Here is a 6,292-nt window from a genome sequence, read left to right on the forward strand (position 1 = left end):
GGGGGGGGGGGGGGGGTAAGTACAATCTCGTGTGTGTGCACTGAAGAGCTGAGCGGGGTAAGGGAGATGGTGAGCGACGGGTGCCACTTCAGGGTGGCAGGAAAGGGCCCCAAGTGGTGGTATTTGAGCAGAGATCTTCCGGAAGACAGCAGCTGTTACAGATAGCAGGGGGAATAGCCTTCTAGGAAGAGGGGCAGGTTCAAACTGTGTTGCCAAAAATGGGGATCTCTTCAAGATTCAGACTTCTGTTTCCAGCTCTGTGTTGTCCTCTCCATCTGGAGGTCCCAACAGCAGCTCCAACTCAGCATGTTTAGAATTTCTCTTCTTCTTCCTCCCATTTCTGTTGTTAGTGCCACAATCTTCCTGATCACCTCGACTGAAATCTTGGAGTTGTGTGTACCCGGTTACCAAGTCGTGGGCACTTTTCTTCTACAAATGCTCCCCGATCTTTTCCGCCACATCTGGAGTCCAGGCCTGGGACTGGGCCCCCACAGGCCTCCCTGCCTGCGGCAGTTCCAGCGGCTGTCATTCTGAGCACTGTGGTCAGAGTCCCTTTCCTTAAGCACACCTTTGACCTCATTCTCTGCTCAAAAAGTTTCAGAATCTCTACTGTAAAGTCTGCAGTCCTCAGCCTCATAGCTCACGAGCACCTCTCCTCGGAGCCCCACCTTTCCACGCTCCTCTAAACACATCGGGGTTCGGACTCTTGGCACTTTTCCAAACACAGCTCTTCCTCTCCAGTCTTCATGGCTCAATTCCTGCTGCTTCCCTCCTCCTATTGAAAATTCAATTGCCACCTCTCCCACCCACCTCAGCTTCTCACTCGCAGAGCCTTCTCTTCCTTTGACCAGTAAAATTCTATTTGCACCACTTCCCCCTCCCCCGGACTTTTTCAATTGTAAAAGCACCATAACATTGAGAGGGAGCTGCAAATGGAAAAACAATCATCCACATTCCCATTTCAACAAGTGAGTTCACATTTGGGTATTCTGTTCTAGTTGGCGATCTGCATGCATATTTTTACATAATTGCAATCACAGTAGACATACAACTTTGATTTGTTTTCACTTCTACCGGACATTTCCCCCATCTTTTTACATAGTCTTTTTAAAGTTGTAGGGATTTTTAAAAGGGCTAAAAACTAAGTCTATAGGTATCTCATTCAAGGAGCTATCTCAGAGTTGAGGTACTATAATTTATTGAACTGTTCTATCATTAAACATTCGGATGGGTTTTGTTTTTAGCTATTATGGATGAGAAGGGGGAAAAGGGTATGTTGAGTCTTCTCTGTATTCCCAGCACCTAGCACATTACGTCAAACAATATTTATTGGCTGGATAGATACATCAGTAAACAAATGCACACAATGAACATCTTTAGGCATTTTTTCCTGTTGAAGATTTTCCTAGGATCTATTTTCCTGGGATCGATGAGCCAGAGTATTAATATCATGGGGGGTGGGCACTGCACACTGTGGCAGATTCTATTTTTCAAAAATGGGCACATCAACATATGACCCATCCTACAAGATGTGCTGTAGGACTTCTCTCCACTGAGAGGTGGGGTCTAGGCTCCCTCCCTTCGAAAATAGTTCTCTGTAGCCACCTTGGTCAACAGGATGCAGTGGAAGAAATGTGGAACTTTCAAGTCTAGGTTATAAAAGGTACTATGCTTCTGTCCCTATCTCCCCCTCTTTCTCAAGAGACTTGCTCTTGGAATTCAGCCACCATGTTATGAGGCGCCCCAGGCCACATGGTGGAAGGCCTGTGCGGGCGTTCTGCTCATATTCCCAGTTAGGCCCCCAGTCAATAGCCAGTATCAACCCCTAGACATGTGAATGAACAAGCCTTGAGATGATTCAGTCTTCCAGTTCCCCATGGAGAGAGATACTAAGGGATTATTTTTGTTTGGGGTTACTTTGTTATGCAGCAGGAGTGACGGACACACACACACACAGCCCCACGTTGTGTTCTCAAAGGGTTGTACCAATCTGTAGTGCCCCCCACAGTGAAGGAGCGTGGCAGATTCTGGTGTGGCCAGGAGGCACAGACTCTCACTGTGGAATAGACGGAGGCTGGCTTGGTTTCCTCATCAGAGAAAGCACATCCCCGAGTCCAATCAGACACATACTTGGAGAAAACTCCGCAGTGTGTCAGGAAACAGGATGGCATCCTGTGACGCATCATAGTGTTCCCAGCCCTCATACCTCACATCTACCCCAATACAGCCCCAGCCGTGTCTGTAAGATGCCACCAATTCTGTAGCCAACTAAGAAACTACTGGCAGATGTGCATCCAGACCCCCTGCGTCCCCCGGCCCCTGGCCATATACATACTCTTTACTACTGAATCCATTTCCAGAGATCCCAACAAAGAGGAATGCTTGGAAATGCAGAGTGGGCCCTCTGGCCTTCCTTTCTACAAGTTTAGAGCCAACTGCCAAGTCCTTTTCTTCTCTGCCACACTTCTACTTAACTAGCCAGACGGCTCTCTGTGGTCTTCAGCATGGAAAGCACATTGAAAATTCCACCCAGAACAAGAAAAGGATTGGTTTTCAAATAAATTCTGTCCACTTAATCCAATTGTTAATCCAAAAATATTTCCTGAGCATCTCACAAGCACCTGCCCTCAAGCACCTCAAGGAAGCCACAGTCTAACAGAAGTTCCATCACTTACAGGAGTTCCGTCTAAGAGAGCTGGTTTTCCCTGGGTATCTGTTCCAGCACTGCCCCACTGTTCTACCTACCAGGACAGGGTCAGGAGGGCAAGCCAGTGAGAGCTGCAGCACCTTCACCAACAGAAAGTACTGGGGGGTGAGTGGGGAGGGAGTATATGTGGGAAAATAAGAGTTTTGAGGTAGGAAATAGTAGTATACAGTAGAAAGACAGTAGTTTCAATGAAAATACTTTCTCTGGCTACTTAGAAAATGTGTAGTGTCTCACTTAAGAGAATCCATAACTCTAGGATGTAGACTTTACCTTCAAGTTCCATCCAAGGCACTTGATCTAAGTGGAGTCTAAGCACAGCTTTAAGGTAGTTAACTCCAGGAATTTTCAAGATGGCTTAAAAAAAGACTTTAAAGAACTCATGTAGAACATTTAACTGGAAGCAGAGTATTGAACTGAATTTACTTTTAGGAGTGGTTAACTAACTTGAGATGGACACCACGAAACTTCTTTTCCAGCTCCCAGGTTTGGGGGCTGACCTCTCTAGTTCAGACTTCCTTCTGCCAAGTCTCACGTACACGGGTTAGCTGGACTACGGCTCTGCCCTTCAGGCTGGCCAGGGGATGATACCCCTCCTCATTAGGAACACAAGGGGCCTTTCTGTGGAGCTGGAGCTCAGTAAGCTAATGCCTGTAGTCTGGGCCAAAACTGTCACGGAGCTGCCTGATTCCAGTCTACACACCATGTGTTTGAGGAAGAATCATGCCTGGCCGCTGCTCCTGAAAAAACAAGTTTTGCCCCCAACAGAGCAGATCACCACCTTCTGACTTTCCTCCTACGGGACGAAGGTCATGAAAGCAGAGTCTGATTCAGGGTTGTTATTTTTTCCTTCTAGTTTAGAAATGGGAAAGGAGTGTTTTCTTGGTAGACCAGAAAGCCTAGCTTTCACGGGTACAAGGGCAGCACTGTCTATGCTGGGGAATGGCCAAATCTGGGGTGGGGGAGAAAAAGGGGGAGCGGGAGGCAGATCCAGCTGGGCGAGGGCGGTTGGGGCGGGGCGAGGGTGTGTCAAGGCCATGAAGATCTCATGGTTCATGAACGAGATAGTTGCTGAGAAGGCTAAAGGGGCCATTTCCTACTTTTACACTAACATGCTGTTCTGAGACTTAAAAAAAAAAAATTTATTTTAAAGACAGCGAGCGAGCATGTGTGTGAGTGAACACAAGTGGGAGGGGCAGAGGGAGAGCAAGAGAGAGAATCTCAAGTGGACTCCATGCTGAGCGTGGGGCTCAGTCTCATCACCCAGAGGTCATGACCTGAGCAGAAACCAGGAGTGGGACACCCAACCGACTGTATCACCCAGGTGCCCATTTTGAGACTTTTTAAAGCCATTTTTTTCTCTTACCCAAAACCACTGTCATCCATTATTTTCAATTTAGCTTCTCCGTGATCACTGAATCAGAATCCGTGGAGAAGGGAATTGCCCTGCCCCAGTCAGGGACAGAGCTCCGTCCCTCTCAGCCTCAGCCCATTCAGGATGGTGGCTCCTCCAGCCAGACTGACTTTGGAATATTCATTTTGCTTTGTGGGCATGAAAGGATTTAAGTGTAGCTTTCAATGGAAACGCTCGCCTCCACAGCAGTGCCTGGGACCGTGTGCACGCGGCTCTGCTGTGAACTCTCCCGGGGTGGACAGGTCCCCGGGTGCACGCCAGCCTGCTCTCCATACCCGCTCTGCTGCACCAGATTCCTCTTCCCGACCCCGGGAACCCACAACCTGTCAGGACAGCTCAGGCCGTGTGGAAATGGAATGGCTGATGATCTTCCAGGGGTCAAATGAGAGATGCGGCTCTGAACTAATACCTAACAATCCTCGCGACTCAGCAGAAGGCCCCTGGCACACCCGGGGAGATGGGGCAACGTCACCAGGGCCCGGTCGTGCAGACCCCTCTCATTGTAAGGGCGCAGCTCCGCAGGTCCTCCTCCAAAGCCTCCGTCTAGTATCCTCACGCAGCTTTGCTGCTGCCGCAGTCCGAAGCGGCTGAGCCTGAAGCCCCCCCACCCCGATGGATGGGCGGGCCGGCAGCCCCTCCCGGTGGATTCCGTTCTAAGTGCAGCAGCCTCACCCCAGCTCACGGAGGAAGACCCCCAAGGGGACAGGAATCAGCTGTGTCATCTCCCTCACAGCCCGCTCAGGCAGTCCCCCGGCTGCCGGCCAGTCCTGAGGCTACTTAGTCCTCAGGTCTCAGCCCAGGAGGAGAGCCAGTGCGCTTGGCTGCTTGAAAGGCGTCCTTCGAAGAGGAGAATGCAAGCCTTTCCCAAAAGGTAGCTTTAACCATTGTCGAGTCCTCCTGAACAGCAGGACAGCCCGGACTAGGAAAAAATCCATTGTTTTACGAGGATGAGAAAAGACAGGATGACGCACTGTTAGACTAAGTCACTTCTGAATCCATTCACATGGCTGCTGAGTGCCAGAGAAGGGGCACAGATCCAATCGCCCCGAGGGAGAAATGACTGCCAGCTGGAGTGGCCAGGACGAGCTCCAAAAAATAGCAGGTTTAATCAGAGTGAAGTCGCAAGGCAGGGGCAGACTGTGGAGGGGCGGGGCGTCCCCGGAGAGCCGCGGGCAGGAGCGACCTGCTCCGCTGCTCCGGCTGGTGCCCAGGATCTGCGAGGCTGAGGCTAGCTTGGGGCCAGATTGTGGAGGGCTTTAAATGTCAGGCTAAGGAAATGATCAGGGGCCTGAAATGATCAAACAGGTGTTTTAGGAAGATGAATTTGAAGAGAATGTGCGGGATGAATTGGAAAGTCTGGAAGCACGGCAACAATTAGGAAGCTGTGAGATTCATTAGGCTGTTGTTGTAGTCCTGCGTGAGTTGATAAGGGTGTAAATGAGCACAGCAGAAGCGGAAGGGGACAGCTGCAAGAGACACTGTTAAGAAAGAATGGATGAGGTTTGCTGCCTGATTGGACTGGGGACCCGGGGAGCTCAAGGAATCAAAGATGACACCAGAGTTTTGAGTGTGGGCAACTGGTAGTACAATGAACAGAGAAAGGGAGGCTAGAAGAGCAAGCTGGTTTCAGCAGACGTGAATTCAGTTCCAGCCACAGAGAGCGTCAGGACATCCAAGTGGAAATGTCTGGCAGGTCAGAGGAGACACACCACCAGAGCTCAGGAGAGACGTTATGGCTGCTGCTGAATTTGGGAATCAAATGCAGAGAGGTGATAAATGAAGTTGTGGAGTGAATGAGATCTCTGAGGAAAAGGAGACACGGTGAGATAGAGGACCAAGCCCGACCTTTGAGGAATGTCCACATGTAAAGGATTTCTATTCCAAAGCTGAGTTTAGAAGTGCCACCCACATGCCGCTTGGCTTCACCATTGAAATATCAGTGTAAAGTGTTCCATGTATCAGTTTGAGAAAGCCAAGCAACAGAGCAGTGTTATATCTCAGTGGGAACTAAATTATAAACACCTAGGTAAGCTCCTAAAACAAATTTGGCTGAAGAAAAGGCTGATATTCATAGAGGAAAAAAAAGGATAAATGATACAGTGAACATAATATAAAAGATTGGTGGATCTGATCCCACAAGGATGAGTCAAGCAATGAAAAAAAAAAAACTTGTG

This window comes from Ailuropoda melanoleuca, chromosome 1, assembly GCF_002007445.2.
Source record: "Ailuropoda melanoleuca isolate Jingjing chromosome 1, ASM200744v2, whole genome shotgun sequence".
Lineage (NCBI taxonomy): Eukaryota > Metazoa > Chordata > Mammalia > Carnivora > Ursidae > Ailuropoda > Ailuropoda melanoleuca.